Source organism: Adiantum capillus-veneris, chromosome 2 (genome assembly GCF_014529385.1).
Source record: "Adiantum capillus-veneris isolate H3 chromosome 2, ASM1452938v2, whole genome shotgun sequence".
In the NCBI taxonomy this organism is placed as follows: domain Eukaryota; kingdom Viridiplantae; phylum Streptophyta; class Polypodiopsida; order Polypodiales; family Pteridaceae; genus Adiantum; species Adiantum capillus-veneris.
Genome location: NC_140932.1, coordinates 94,403,539 through 94,420,081, shown reverse-complemented (window position 1 = coordinate 94,420,081; position 16,543 = coordinate 94,403,539).

The window sequence follows — 16,543 nt, the reverse complement described above, 5'->3', positions numbered from 1 at the left end:
TGCAAGGAAGCACACTACAAGACCGGAGTGAGTGGGGCGCACCTACCCCGTAAGGCATTGAGACATTTTCCACTAATCCCTCACATTCAACACATGTTTTAAAGCAGGTCTATGGTGAAGCTTCTCACATGGCACGCCAACCATCACTCAAATGATGAATGGTGTGTGTCTGTGCTAATTCATCTGCATGGAGGTACATAGAGACTCAGTGGATAGAGTTTTGGCTAGAGCCTCGACACTTGAGGCATGGGCTGGCAAGTGATGGTGTCAATCCCTTTGACACCAAGTTCACTTCATGGACAACTTGTCATGTAGTGATCATCAATTAGAATATTCAATTGTAGGAGACAACCAAGAAGGGCAATATAATTCTTTCCTTGTTTGTGCCAAGGAAGTACAAGGTGGCAAATATTGATGTCTACCACGAGCCCTTCATCGAGGAGCGGGAGGAGCTATGGAGAGGTATCCCCATTGTAGATGTCTCACTCTCAAAGGAGAGGAGAGAAGCCATTGTGAGGGGGATCCTTATGTGGACTATGCACGATGATCCTGGGCTTGGAGATATTTTTCATATGTTATTTTCATTCTCCTCTCTAGTTACCATTTGTAGTTTGAAGCTTCTGTCTAACAATGTGAAATGTGTGTAGGGTTGTCCACATCGCGCCACAATGCCTGTCCTACTTGTGGGCCATCATTAGTGACGGAGAGGCCATATGCCTTGTGCAAGGTAATCTATCCAAAAAACCATCATTTCTTACCCCAAAGCCACAACAAATGCAAGGCTCCAATAAATGGGAAGACGCCTCTAAAGCGCACGATGGCAAATTGGGCTACTATTTGGGATGAGCACTACAACAATAATCTGGTCATGACTACTCCACCAAAAGGCATGTCAAGGTATTCCATATTTTTAAAGCTTCCATATTAAAAGGAATAAAAAATACAACACCTCTTGGATCACATGCACATATTCAAGAATGTATCTCACACCCTGGGGGACCACATTATTGGCAGAAAAGACTCATTGGGAGCGAGGGAGGATTTGAGGGCCTTAAAACGTCTCCCCATCTCTGCCACTCTACGTCGAGCTCCCAATGGGAATATCGTGATTCCTAAAGCACCATGGATGCTAACCAAAGAAGACTTAGATCAGTTGAAGGGTGCCATTACATCTATTTGCACACCAACATGATACACTAGGTCACTAAAGGGAGCTTTCACAAAAGCAAAGTAAGGTGGAAGCATTCAATTGTATGGGTTGAAGTCCCATCATTGACACAAGATGATACAAGTAATTCTTTCTCTCAATTCTCTCCCTCTCCCTCATTTTGTCTAGATATTTATTTGTGTGTATAACTTTCTCTCACTTTCTCATTTACTATTTTGACATTGTAGTTCATTTTGCCGGTGAGTATGTGCATATGTTGGGACAAGAAAGTGAGGGAAGCTATTTTCAAACTCAGAAAGTTAGTAAGGTACACCACATATCCACTCAACTAAACTTTCATACCCTCAACAAGCACTGAGCGTACTCTTGTGTGTTTTCTTGTAGATTTGTAGGCTCCAAAGAAATTGAAATAGATGCCATCCCTGCTACTCAAACACTTGCAATGGAAACCGTGTGTGCCATTGAGGATGTATTTCCTCGACCAGTTCTTCTTTGACAAATCCACCTCTTGGTTCATGTGGTTGAGGATATCGCTATATGTAGAGTGGTGCATGCACGATAGATGTTTGTTTTAGAGAGGTTTTTAAAGACTCTCAAAGATTTTGTGTGGCTACGGTCCTAGCCAGGGCATGTATGGCCAAAGGGTGGATTGTGCAAGAGGAATCTATTTATATTTTAGAGTATTTGGCACAAGTTGATCCCTCAATTCCTCACATGTGGTCAGACAAGGAGGATGCAAGGATGACTTCACACTTGCCAAGTGAAAAGGGAAAATTATTTAACATGGATATGGATCTATCTCATGTGCTCAATAACTTTTGTATCCTCAATGCAAAGTTATGACCATGTGGGTGGAATTGTGGACAATGGAAAAGAGAAGGCGTTTGCAGGAGAGGGAAGCATGGAAGCAAGTGCATGGAGGCAAGAGGGTACCCCCAGTGCCTCGACACCTTACCATGTTCCAAAATCTCATTAGTTCCGAGTGGATTCATGAGAGAATGACCAAAGCAAAAGCAGTTGGAGAAGACATCACCGACAAAGAATGGGAGTATGCACTAGGTTGCATACCAAAGGTAGAGTACTCATATATTTAAACCATATTGTATAGTTTTGTTAAACTTTATCTTTGTAGTTGATAAAGATATTTTCTTATTTTGTAGTGCCTTTCCTTTAACTCTATGTGGTCAAAGGGTGGACACTTTAGTACACACCACATTGACAAGCATTGAACCACCATGGACTGTGGCATCATGGGCAACTTTGACACAGACGATGATGAAGCCATGTACTGTGGGACTATTGAAAAGATACTAAAGGTTAATTTTAGAACCTTTAATACCTTCATCTTTGAGTGCAAGAGGTTTGCAAATGTGTCTAGACGACATGAGAATGGCCTCTACATGGTGGACTCTAGTGTGCATCACACATGGAGGTATGACAATTTAGTTTTTCCATGCAATTGTGAGCAGGTGAGTGACTACCTTCTTTACCTTTATTTGCTTGTAACATTAATTATACCAATGTTTCTCACTTTGAAATTCTCTTCTATAGGTCATCTATATCCCAACAATCGACCAACCAAAAGTTTGGTTCGTAGTTCTTGTAACACCTCACGGAGAACCATTTTCTCCACTAATGAAGTGAAGACCATCTTTGACCCTCTCCCACCTACTACTTTGGATGAGGGGGGGACAAAGGAGAGAGAGAGAGAGAGAGATCGATGATTCAAGTCCCACTTCCATAAGTCTTAAATAGCGAGGATGATTGCCATGATGATGATGATGATGAGATGGAGGATGATGAATTTGAAGATAAGTAAGCCAACACATCCACAAACGACAATTCTATATCTCTCTTTATTGATTTAGGATCCATAGGCTTAGAATTGGATGACGCTTCTTGTAAAGATCTTTTAGAAGTTGATTCATAAACATTTTGTATACTTTAAGTTATGAATTTTTTTTGTCGTGTCGTACATTCATCTCTCTCTCCCCCCTCTTTCTCTCTCTAATTTTGTGAAGCATGTTAAAAATTATGTTAATCAAGTGGGAGTGATTAAATTAATTGATAACAAATATCTATATTTTTTGAAACAATTATTTATGAAAACTAAAAAATGCTTTGCATTTTTCTAAGAAGCATTGTTATTATGAAGTGTTATGGGTGCAAGTGGTGCTAGAGCTCTTTAGCACCACTACATAAAGCCTTTCAGAATATACAAAGAGTGCATGGATGCAATCCCTCGGGTGAAATGTATGTGCGGCAGTAGAAGCGTTAATAAGGTAATAATAAAAGCAAAAAAACCCGTGGTAAGGAAGAGAATGAAAAAGATTCTTGCAAAAGTGTAGGCCACGTACAAATTGTTGCAATATAGAACTTGAAGAAACTAACATAGGTACTACCATCTGGTAAAATGTGGGCACACTTCACTCTATCATGCCCATGCTTCGACTGAAGGTGTTGTCCATGTTTAGCTTCTCAACACTGATAGTGCTTTCTTTACATGGAGGCGCATGCATAACTTTAGGATGGAGCAGGCTCTGTAGTTTCATGTTTATCCACATAGATATTGATTCATGTTTTTATATCATTTTTTCCATTTTTTTTGAAATTTTAAATAATTTTCTTTAATTTTTATTAACAAGCAAAACAAAGGGAAACACCAAAATTTGAATATTTAAGCGCTAAAGCGGGGTTCAATAATAGATATGGCAATTACAATGGCAATAATCATGGTAATAAATACGGTAATATGCGTGGCTATATCTATGGTAATAAGTGAAATACAAAAAAAGACCCCCCGCCCTCCTCTCTCTTCTCTGGACAACCCATTTTGGAATCTCTCTCTACAAAATGCAATAAAAAGGTGCGATAAACATTTTGAGATTTTCATAGTGACATCCATGCTATCTTCAAATCCTCAAATTAGCACTCTCTACCTAGCATGTGTCATTGTTACCACCATTTGAGTCCATGTATCCCTTGCGGTAGAGGGCCAATTCTTTGGACACTCTTAATGTCATCTTATGCCAACATTCGTTTCTAATTTTTGATGAAGTTTTCCTTTGTTTCTCAGGTTGTTTTTTAGAATCTATTCAGCTTGAGCATAATTTCAAAAAAATTCCTTGTGGACATTCATCAGGATCACTTCTTTCCCTCTTCAAGGATCTCAAATATGAGGAGGGATCTCCTCTTCTAAGGGAGTTTTTGACTTTGAATATGTTTGGGAGGAAGAGAAGCATGGTTGATTGTCTACATCTTCCCTCACTCTCTTCCTCATCCAGCAGTGGTATCAGAGCATGCTATTTAGTTCCCACAATCATCCAAGTTCCAAGATACTTTGCATGAGGCTTTGTAATAAGTGCAACTACTAGATAGCTAATTGGTTAGCACATAAAGAATTTTACATGACAAGGAGTATTTTGGCTAAAAAAGTAATGTCATTTGGATTAACCAAGGTATTTGTCACCATCCATGAAAATATGTCACACTTTCATATATACTTGTAGAATTTTCTCAAAATACTTATGTGTCTATTTGAAGATAAGACATGATCACATTACACATCCCTAAAAGTCTTTATCCATCGTTGCATCTATCAATTCTTTTCTTTATCCCCTAAAAAGAAAATTTGGTTTGACAATGCAATATTTTGGACCATATTATGTCAAAGTTTTGTATCAATGGCCTTACACTAGACTAAAGGTAAAAAATTTATTCCTATACTTTAGGGACCCTATGAAATTCAAGTAGAATCACATACATATGAAAGGGGAGATTACATGACCTCTATTTACTTTTTATCTTTGAATGGGCTACAAATTGCACATAGCTTTTGAGAAGCTTGAGTAAGTGATATGATATGTTATTATGGTACACTAATATGTATATTTTGTATGGTTGACAAGTCAAATATCCATCATTGGATTATCTCTCAAGTTTTAATGAACAATGCTAGATGCACATTAATAAGGCTCTTTTATTAATAGAAGAGACACCTCTATTAATAAACACACCCTCCCTATTTTTGCATTAGTATGCTAAGCAATGGTCTCCTTTATCCTTCTCTACATGCAACCCATGTCATCGGTACTACTCAGGGAATGGAGATGTTAAATTCATTTACTCAAACTTCTTAAAAGTGAAAAATTTCGAAAAGAGACCAAATCAATATGAAATCCTGCTCAAGGATATTCCCAATGGGCAATTTATAAAGAACAAGGTTATCTCCAACTCAAAGATTTTATTGATATCATAGAGAATGTTTTTCATGAATTGTGTAGACCATGGATTTCACTGACGTGATCACACGATGTTGGTAACACAAATAATTACACATAAAAAAGACGTGATCACATTAATTGTTAACGTGATCTTGATGGTGACCTACAAAATCCAATAGAGCCGATAGGCCCATCAAGAAAATGAAAAAGCCCGGCAGGCCTAACTGTATATAGTTAACCTCTTCTTACTTGTCATTTTAACTAGGAAAATCTCTGGGGAGTGTATTCGAGCGTTGGGTACAATTATCTCCTTGTGAATTGACCTAAGGTTACAGAGTCACAAGTCCTTTTCTGGGCCGAGCGTGATTGTTAATACGGTAACCACTTCTAAAAATATTTCAATCCTTCACCAAAAACAAAGGTATGAAGCTAGAAAAATTGAAACTTTGGAGAGTCGTGCTCACTGTGAAGAAGCCATTGGTCCATAAAAGGATCGAAGTTGGTTCTATTCGGATGCCCTGTAATAGTGTACTGGGTATATAAAGTTCCTTGAAGTCTTGCATTTTTCACCATCATAGATCTGAATTGATATTGAGAGCTATAATCCTTAATTGGTTGAAATTAGCTTTTATATATGGAATTGGATGCATAAAGAGGCTACAATCCTTGATTGGGTACAAGTAGTCCTCAATTGTGTAATTGTATTGAAGATTTCATTGCCTTGTTTTATGCATTGGTTTATATAGGGAGTGCATTATGTATTATGAAAGATTGTTAGTGCATGAGATGGCCGATCCTCGACATTATTGCTTTCCTGTGTGTTTTGTAAAGAATTATCATCGTTTCAATGTAAATGTTGATGATTCTTTATAGCACGTGAAAATAGTTGTGTCTTATTGTTTTCAAATCGCAGAGGATGTATAACTAATCATTATATCTATAATCGCATTCAAAATTTCATATCATTTTTGTATGCATAATGCCATGTAAAGAGTGCATTGCAATGTGTATGTTCTCTCAGAACATATGTGGTCGATATGTGGAATTGACTAGAGTGCATTGAAAATCTCATATTGTGTACATTTGATTGCTTTCTTGGTAATTGTTTTTCTAATATATATTGAAAATAAGAAAACTATTTTTAAAACTGAACATCTAGTTCTTATATCTTCAGTATTAAATTGAAAGCAATGGAGCAACATGTCAGCACAAGTGATACAAAGAAGGCAAAGAATAAAAAATCCCCTAGCAAACGTGGGTTTTGAGTCTCAAGTCAAAAGAATTATCTCCCAGATGCGGCCTGATAGACAGACTTAGTATTGGAGTATAACTTGGGCTAAACAACTTGAAGGTCTAGCTAGAAAATTTCTACAAAATCCTTACAAAGTTGTCATTGGTTCATAAGCTCTAAAAGCCAATCATTCAATTCTACAAATTGTAGAAGTTGTTTTTGAGAATGAGAAATACTCAAAATTGGTAGATTTACTAAAGCGAATGATGGATGGAGGTAAAGTGATCATATTTATGGAAACAAAAAGAGGTTGTGATCAACTTACTAGACAGCTCGAATGGATGAATTTGCAGGTTTATTTGTCCATGATGATAACAGTCAAGCTAAACAAGATTGGATTCTTTCTGAATTTAGATCTGGCAATAGCCCTATAATGACAGCAACAGATGTTGCACCTTGGGGTTTGGATATGGAGGACATAAATCACAAGAAAGCAAAACAACAACAAAGACCGCACCAACATTGTTAGCAGCGGCTAACGGTTGCACCAATTATGCACCAAGCTGTGGATGTGCCATAGTGCACAGTATTTACTTTTCATTGTATAGGGCTTGGGCTCATTTAGGAGTTCCAAAGTTGTATGACTCTAAGCTAGAGAGCTCACTTTATCCCATAGTTGAAGGGTTTGAGGCCCAAAACTATAAAAGAGCCCTATGCTTAATGAGAGGTCATTCTTGAGTGGTCCTTTTGAGAACTCTCTCCCTAGAGGAGGTCTTGATGGCCTAGCCTTTGAGCTTAATGCCCATGCTTAGAAGGCTAGTGCTAATCACATGTAATTAGTGTAATCCTCTCTTAATTAATCTAGTCTTCATTATGTTGTCAATCATGTTTATCTACTTTCCTTCATTGTTTTGAAGTGTTGATCTTCTCTAATCTAACTCTTACTTATGCTAAGCTACTCCGATTAGTGGAGTCCTTATCTAACTCTCTCGATTAAGCGGAGTGTGTATACTCGTGATTGAGGGATTAGAGTTGTCCTCTAATGGTGTGCTTGTGTGTGTGTAGGTTTAAGAAGCCTTGAGCTTAATTTGATTATGTGTGACTTGATTTGGACACCATGATGGGCATGGTTGGGGTGGTCGACTTGAATGCGATCTTGTGTGCTTAATCGTCAATGCATGTTATTAGAGTTGTGCTTGAGAGATTCCAAGATTAGTGTGTTTCACTTCGTTGCTTGATGTGTGTAGATGATTGCTTGAAGTGATGCTTGATGTGCGATTAGCATTAGTTGTTTGGGATGATTTCTAATTGCATTGGAGGATGCACGCTCTTGAATCCTCCCAATCTTTGCATCCGATGACGCTCTCGCACATTCTTTGTGTGATGCCTCCAACCCTAGCCGGGTCATGCTCTCTCTCTCCGGATTGATAGATTTGTGGGAGATTGCCTATGCTATGGCGAGCCTCCAACATTGGCGCCGCTGCCGGGGACGGGTTGCCTACGCTAGTGGAGTTGAGATTGCAAAATATAAGAGTAATTTGATTACCAATTTCTTGTAATTAAGTAGGATTTGATTTGTGTGTAGTGTAATTAGGTTTAATTGGATGTGTATAGAGTCATTTCACCCCAAAAACCCCTAAATTCTCTTTTGATTTTGTTAATTTTTCACCAACCTTCACTAACTTTGCATCCCGTTCATGCTAATTTCATACTAATTGTACTAATTCCATGCTAATTTCATGCTAATTGTGCTAACCTAACGACTAATTTTGATTTGGAATGTATGCTAAATCCCCTTAATTGAGGAGGATCATCACTCTTAATTGCTCTAATCTATGCCTAATCATGTGATTGAGTGTTGATTTTGGTCAATTTTTTGATTAATTTTGGACCAAATCGGGGTAGCACACATGTGTGTGCAATGGAGTGTCTACGCGAGGAGCAAGGACTAAGCGAGCAAGCAATCAATTGTAAGTGGATTGACCTACTCCGTTCAATTTTTGATCGATTAAGTTGATCCCATTAAGTTGCTAAATCATTGTTAAAATTAGGTGTGTGTGCCTAATTGATGGAATTTATGCCTAATTTGATGAAATTGGAATGAAATTGAACACCTAAATGCTTGTAGATTGATGATTTTTCAAGAAATGTGTGTGAAAACATTAGGAATTGGACTAATTTCGTTGCTAAGTGAGCAAAAAATTGGACTTGTGTACCTAAATTTTTGTGTGTGTGTAAATTGAGTTAAAATTTGATCAATTTTTGATTAAAATTGAGTTAATTTAGCATATATATACTCATGTATGTGTGATCAAGTGTGCAATTGATGAAATGTAATGAGTGTTTAATGAAATTTTTGCACAAATCGACGGCCTAAATTTAGGTGTGTGTGCCTAATTAATGGCCAATTATGTATACAAGGGGGATGAATAATTGGTAGCAAGTACCAGTTATGATGATTATTAGACCTAAAGATTGGTGTGTACATAATTGATTGATTTAGGATTTTGATATGAATGACTCAATTTGTGCGTAATTGGGGATGATTGAGGTGCAATACCATTACCACATATGCTAAATTGATTAGATATGGTGTACTTGTAGTTTTCCACAATCACGTATGAATGACGAATATAAATCAGGTTGAGCGATTAAGGCTATTGGATATGAGCAATTAAATTTGCAATGATTAAAAACCGGCTTAAATTGACCAATGTTTTGTGCCAATTGGATTAAACTGACCGAGGATAGTGGAAATGAGCAATTCATATTGCAGTGATTACGGTCAGTTTTAAAATGGTCAATGAGAGAACATATGCGATGGTATTGCTTAAGGGTATGCTCAAATGATTAGCATTTTGCATTGATTTGGACTTGAAACTTGTTAATTTGTGCATACATTAATCCGAATTAGAAGCATGTGTCCAAGCAAGCAGGTGATTGAAGCAAATGAGAGCTGGAGTTATCATGTGCATGTGATTAAAATCTGAAAAATTGTGAGGTGTGATCGGAGGAATCAAAACCACCATGAACATAAGTGCATACACATTTGAGAGGCCTTATATGTTCATCATCAATGAATGATTGGTGGACATTGCAAATGATATTTGATCGTTTTTTATGGTTGTGTGTGCTCAATGTTAAATCATTGATGAACGTGACCGATCACTTTCTCTCTTTCGATACACATCAGCGTGAACATCCCTTTAAGGATAATTTTGTTTTTTGAATCAAATGAAAAAGCTTTTACCCACTCGCCCTCGCTTCGGCATGCTCCGACCTACCCGTGACTTGAAATTTTGGAGATGCTTGCCATTGCAAATTCGCACACCTTATTGTGGAAACCTCCTCTTAAGGTAGTTTTCAAAAAAATAAAAATGGTGAATGTTTGGCAGGCCTGGATTGGCGCTATCCGAACACACACACCACACACACCTTTTTTGTACTACAAGGCTCTGCCGACTTTGGCGCTACCCACACCCACCCACAAGGCTCTGCCTGGCTTGTAGCTCACACTTAGCTCGCAAAGAACCACACATACACACTTTTTTGCCTGGCCCCTACTGCCACGCCGGATCCCAAGTCCGCTGCCTGCAGCTTGCTGATTATCACACACACACACACACACACACACACACACACACACACACATGGCATCAGCAGATTTCTTTTCAAGAAATTTAAACTAAGAATGAAAATTTAAGCAAGTGTTCCCACCCTTCTCCTTGCCCTCGAGGCTCATAAGGCTAAAACCCTCAGCGCCACTGCCTCGTGCCTCATCCAGCCTCAGCACTCTCGGCCACTCACTACGTTCTGCCTGCCTTGGTTTCAAGAATTTGGTGCAACTGGGCACTTGCCTCAATAGCTGGCGGAGTCAAATCGAATGCTCACCTAAGCCTTGCCAAGAGACCATCTGTAGCGCCTATGCTGCAATCGGGTCGTACTCAACACCTGAGAAGAGGAAAACAACAAATAAAAAAGACAAATTTTTTATTAAAAATAAAAAAATTGACTCCGCATGTCACAAGGTGATTCCCACATCGCCTGGGAACATTAAACAAAAATTGAGCCCTCAAGATGATTATGAAAAGGCCTCTCTCCCTCACTGCTATGTATGCCAAATGCTCTTATTTTGAGCAACAATTTTGTGCCTATTGGGATGGTTCATTGAAAATTTTACGATAATGGCATTAAAATTTTGAAATTCATAAGGGATCATAGACTTTTTTAATGCTTGGCTTGATTGAATTTCACATTGCATTATATGAAAATTTCTTTTTGAAATGCATGTAAATTTCTCATTGTGAGAGCTACATTGGGCAATGACTCGATGTTTGGTTGAAGACATTTTTTGCAATTTAGTGCTTGCTTCGAATGGAATCTCTTTTAAAAGCACTAACAAATGGGCTTTTGAGAAAGGGGTGACTAGCAGAGCAAGATCTAGGATCCATTTGCCTAATAAGAGGCACAAAATTGAATTGTAAATGCAAATTTCTCTTCATGTGTGCTATGAATTGTGTGAGCACTTCCATGCATAAATGATCTCACTGCAACTAATTTTTGGCGCTTACGGACAAGAGTGTGCCTAAAAAATTGAGCTTGGAATTGATTGAGCAAATTTTTAGTGCTTGCTTTGAATGACAAATGATTAAAACAACTAATGATTTGAGTTCATTTTGAAGGGGTATGGCCAACTACACAAAACTGGGTATTGACGGCTTCTAGAGAGAGGACATCTACTTCATCTTATGAATTTTATCTCTTATGATATGCATGGCATAATTGCTAAATGAGAGCTATGATTCCATGATCATCTCCATGTATAAATGAACTCGCATTGCACCAAATTTTTGGCTTATGCATGGTTCAGTGCTTGGTTTAATTGGCATTTCATTGCACTAAAGGACATATTTTTCATGTAAGTTTTGATTGTGGTAGTGCAATGTGCAATAGCGTGCATCAAAACTTGACCTTGGTATTTCTTGTTGCATTTTAGTGCTTGATTTAAATGCAAAAAACCTTGATAGTACCAAAATCGATCTTTTTTGAATGGCCATGAGATTGCTGAAAAGATGCAGGATTTGTGATGATTTTGAGCTTATTTATCGCTTAAATTGAATGAAAAATCATTGAAAAGCATTAAAATTGAGCTTGTTTTGATGGCCAAGAGTGAATTGATTGTGAATTCTGTTAGTGCTTGTATTAGATGTTCAAAAGCTAAAGAGCACTAATGATTTGAGACTTTTGTGAAGTGATGTGGGCAGGTGAGTACTTCCAAATGATCCAAGAAGGGGTCATCATTGCAATATTGCAAAATTTGGCTAATTAAAGCCATTCCAAATGATTGGATTAAAGTTGTAATGCTAGCTCATAGCTTGGTCTAAAAAATGCAAATTTTTTCATTTGAGCTAGTATTTACCCAAACTTTTTGAGCTTTCAAGTACATACTTTGGCTAGTAAGAGCCATTCATTTTCATTTCATCGAGTTGCAGTCATCTCTAGCTCATAGATTGCACTCAAAAATGTAAAATTTCAATTGAGCTAGTTGTTAACCAACTTTTTGAAAAGCTTTAAAATGTAAAATTCGGCTTCGAGAGCCATTTCATTTCATCAAAGTTGTATTATTTTTTAGCTCTTGACTTGTTTTAAATTCCATATTTTAAGTGAGCTAACACTTAGTCAACTTTGAATCATGCATGAGAGATGGTTGAAATTGCACTATTTGCTTATGTAGAAGCTCATTTTATCTCTCATGGTTGATGTGTATGAATAAATTTGCTACATTAGAGCATCATGTGCATAACCAAAGGCACTTTTTTTCCTTGGGTTTTTTCCCTTTGGCGAATTCGGGTATGCAAGACCCTAGCTTTAGGTTTTCATTAATGATTTTTGTGTGGCTTTTCAATAATTGGCTTTTGTAGCTTGTGTTTACACTTAGCTTCAAAAGGCTTCTTTTTGCAAATAAAAAGATCAAGAGGCTTCTCTACACAAAGGGGATGCTTGCTCAAGGATGCTCAAAAGAGCATGAATAGGTGTAATCCTTCCATGATTTTTCTCTTTCTCATCTCTTCATTCTCTTGCTTGGCATAAGTGAATCTGCTTCTAAGCTATGGGTTTTTCATGTTCGAAAGCTAGGCATTTTAAAGTTTCAACACTTTGCTTTGTGAAAATTAAACTCATCAAAAAATTAGGTTTTATGTATGTTAATCATAGGTAATTGGCCTTGACCTTAGGGTTATGTAAGTTCATTTCTTGCTAGTCCTAGATTCTTAGTGATAGTCTTAATATTCCATTAATTTTTGTCATGACCTAGGGCTATGACTAGGCTTTAGTCTTTTTTTAGTCCAATTGCCACTAGTATCTCATAAAGGAAGCAATAAAAATGTGCTAAAAAATGAACCATGAAGCAAAGAAGTGTCCAAAAAAGTAGCAAAAATGCTACTAAGGCACATGAAAATAAAAATTCTATGTTATGTTGTGTCTGTGTGAGGCCTAGCGCCTTATTGGCACTTGGTAGGTGAGGGGATTCACCTTGGCTCACTTGGTCAAGGCCCTAAACCGATGCCTTGGGTTGATAAGGGTTAGCCGTCGCCTTGGTAAGCTAGTAGGCTTTTGGAACACCTTCTTGAGGGTTCAAGGAGCCGAGAGTCGCACCTAGATTTTCCTTGGGGTGGTAGCCTTGTGATTGTGCTTTAATTTTTCAATGAATGACTAAATCAAAACTTCCATGAGCTTCAAAAAACTTTGACAATGTACTAATAGATTAGGAGCTTTTTTATAGCCCATAGACATGATAGACTTGAATGATTTATTAAGATTGTTCACATAGTTTTTAGGCTAGTAGGTTTATGAACTTGCATTAGCCTAGGGTCATACTTGATTGCTTGTGTTTCATGCATAAAACTGAAATTTCAAGTGGTTTAATCTTCACAATAGCTTGAGTATTTTTTTGCTTTATGTTGTCTAGTTTTTTACTATGATTAACCCATCTTTTAGAAGCAAAAAATCACTTTGCATGATTGTTCATTTATGCTTCATGTTTTGTTCAATCTTGGTGGCCTTTGATGCTCATTACTTGTTCTTATGTTTTGCAGCTCAACATTTCTTCCATGGACTTTCTTTTTACCATGTCACCGTGTCTTGCTTCACCGACACACGAGGACGTGCGCCAAATTAGGAAGGGAGGAGTGTTAGCAGCGGCTAACAATTGCACCAATTATGCACCAAGCTGTGGATGTGCCATAGTGCACAATATTTACTTTTCATTGTATAGGGCTTGGGCTCATTTAGGAGTTCCAAAGTTGTATGACTCTAGGCTAGAGAGCTCACTTTATCCCATAGTTGAAGGGTTTGAGGCCCAAAACTATAAAAGAGCCCTATGCTTAATGAGTTGTCATTCTTGAGTGGTCCTTTTGAGAACTCTCTCCCTAGAGGAGGTCTTGATGGCCTAGCCTTTGAGCTTAATGCCCATGCTTAGAAGGCTAGTGCTAATCACATGTAATTAGTGTAATCTTCTCTTAATTAATCTAGTCTTCATTATGTTGTCAATCATGTTTATCTATTTCCCTTCATTGTTTTGAAGTGTTGATCTTCTCTAATCTAACTCTTACTTATGCTAAGCTACTCCGATTAGTGGAGTCCTTATCTAACTCTCTCGATTAAGCGGAGTGGGTGTACTCGTGATTGAGAGATTAGAGTTGTCCTCTAATGGTGTGCTTGTGTGTGTGTGTGTAGGTTTAAGAAGCCTTGAGCTTAATTTGATTATGTGTGACTTGATTTGGACACCATGATGGGCATGGTTGGGGTGGCCGACTTGAATGCGATCTTGTGTGCTTAATCGTCAATGCATGTAATTAGAGTTGTGCTTGAGAGATTCCAAGATTAGTGTGTTTCACTTCGTTGCTTGATGTGTGTAGATGATTGCTTGAAGTGATGCTTGATGTGCGATTAGCATTAGTTGTTTGGGATGATTTCTAATTGCATTGGAGGATGCACGCTCTTGAATCCTCTCAATCTTTGCATCCGATGACGCTCTCGCACATTCTTTGTGTGATGCCTCCAACCCTAGCCGGGTCATGCTCTCTCTCTCTCTCTCTGCATTGATAGATTTGTGGGAGATTGCCTATGCTATGGCGAGCCTCCAACAAACATTGACAATGAGGTCATGTTAGGGATGAAATGAATTTGGAGGGGGGGAGTGTTGACCTATGGGTCAAGAACACAACATAACTCAATTTCCATACCAAAGTCTTATTTTTTGAGAGTTATGAAATGATGTAGATTATGGTTAAAAACATCATTTATAATGAGAAGTTATTCTAGTTGTAGAAGCGGGGCTGCAATGGCACTTCCAGATTGTAAATACAAAGCCATTTGACCCCTTGAACTCTATTTTGGTTTAACCTATGGTAGCCTCAGTATATAAGGTACCTAGGGCATTTTGTAAAGAGAACTTAATCATAATCAAAAATTTAAGCTGTCATTGACCGTGTGTGAGAGAGAAAGAGAGAGAGAGTGTGAGCTTCATCCTAATGCTACTTCATTCTCGCTCATCGCATTGGAGATTCAACTGCACCATCCCGATTGGCTCGGAGAGCGCTACACAACAACGCCAAGCATTCCTCACAAACCGTAGCACATGTGCTAATGCATCTACTAGATCTTTGTGGTTGTAAGTGTATCAAACGATGTCTGTTTTCCGCGTGCAAGTAATCATTATAATCGTGGCAACACTGGGTGCCTCATGCAACAAAGATAGTCGTTGCTCTCTCTCTCTCTCTCTCTCTCTCTCTCTCTCTCTCTCTCTCTCTCTCTCTCTCTCTCTCTCTATCTATCTATCTATCTATCTCTATCTATTTGTGTGTGTGTGTGTGTGTGTGTGTGTGTGTGTGTGTGTGTGTGTGTGTGTGTGTGTGTGTGAGTGGCTCAACAAAAAACACCCAGTACGCCCAATCAGGGCCCTCTATATATTAAGCTGCAAGTCCCTCAGGCTTTAGGGTTTTCCCGACGGGTCCCTAGGGAAAACGCAAAATCCCGGCGGGCTTTTTGTGGGTTTTTAGGACGCTCTAAACCGGCTTGTTTGTGATCATGTTAACTGTGATTATGTAAATATGTCAACAAGACCTTGTGATCACACAATTTTTTTTTGTAATTATGTAAATATTAAATCCTTGGTGTAGACTCCATAAGCTTGAGTCTTGTTATAGTTTTATTTGACAAGCCATTGACGACCATCATAGGGAAAAGACCTTTTGTTTTCCATGAATTTTGTAGACTTCTTAAGCTTGAATCTTGTTCTAGTTGACTCCCAAGCCGGTGAAGACCATCATATACCTACTTATGAAAGCATTCGTTCATTTCAATGACACCATGGAAAGTCATACAACTCACATGCTTAACTAGATGACTCCAAAAAAGGCCCAAATACTATGTGAGTGCTACAAAGCAAAGCAACATATTGTCTAAAGATAGCTCAGCTAAAACACCCCAAGAAAGCTTGATCAATGTCATTAGAAACCTCAAAAAATTACAAGTTGACTGCATGTCAAACACCTCACGAGTGCCCTGAACCAAGCAATTACAAAATCATATAAACACCAAAGTATGTGAACAAATGAATGGGAAATCTGTTGAACATTTTGTACGAGATATAAGCTCACAAAAAAAACCTTCAATTCTTACCTCTTCCCCACCATCTCTAATTTCTCTCACTCTCATCGATGATACCCTAATTCCAAGGCTACACATCCAAACTCTCTTCAAATCCTCCAATTAGCACTCTCTACCTAGCCAGTATCATTGTTTCCACCATGAGTCCACATATCCCTTGCAGTAGAGGCCTGATTATTTGAACACTCTTCTCACCTACCTGGCAAGAAATGTCATCTTATGCTAGCATTCTTTTCTTATTTTTGATGAATT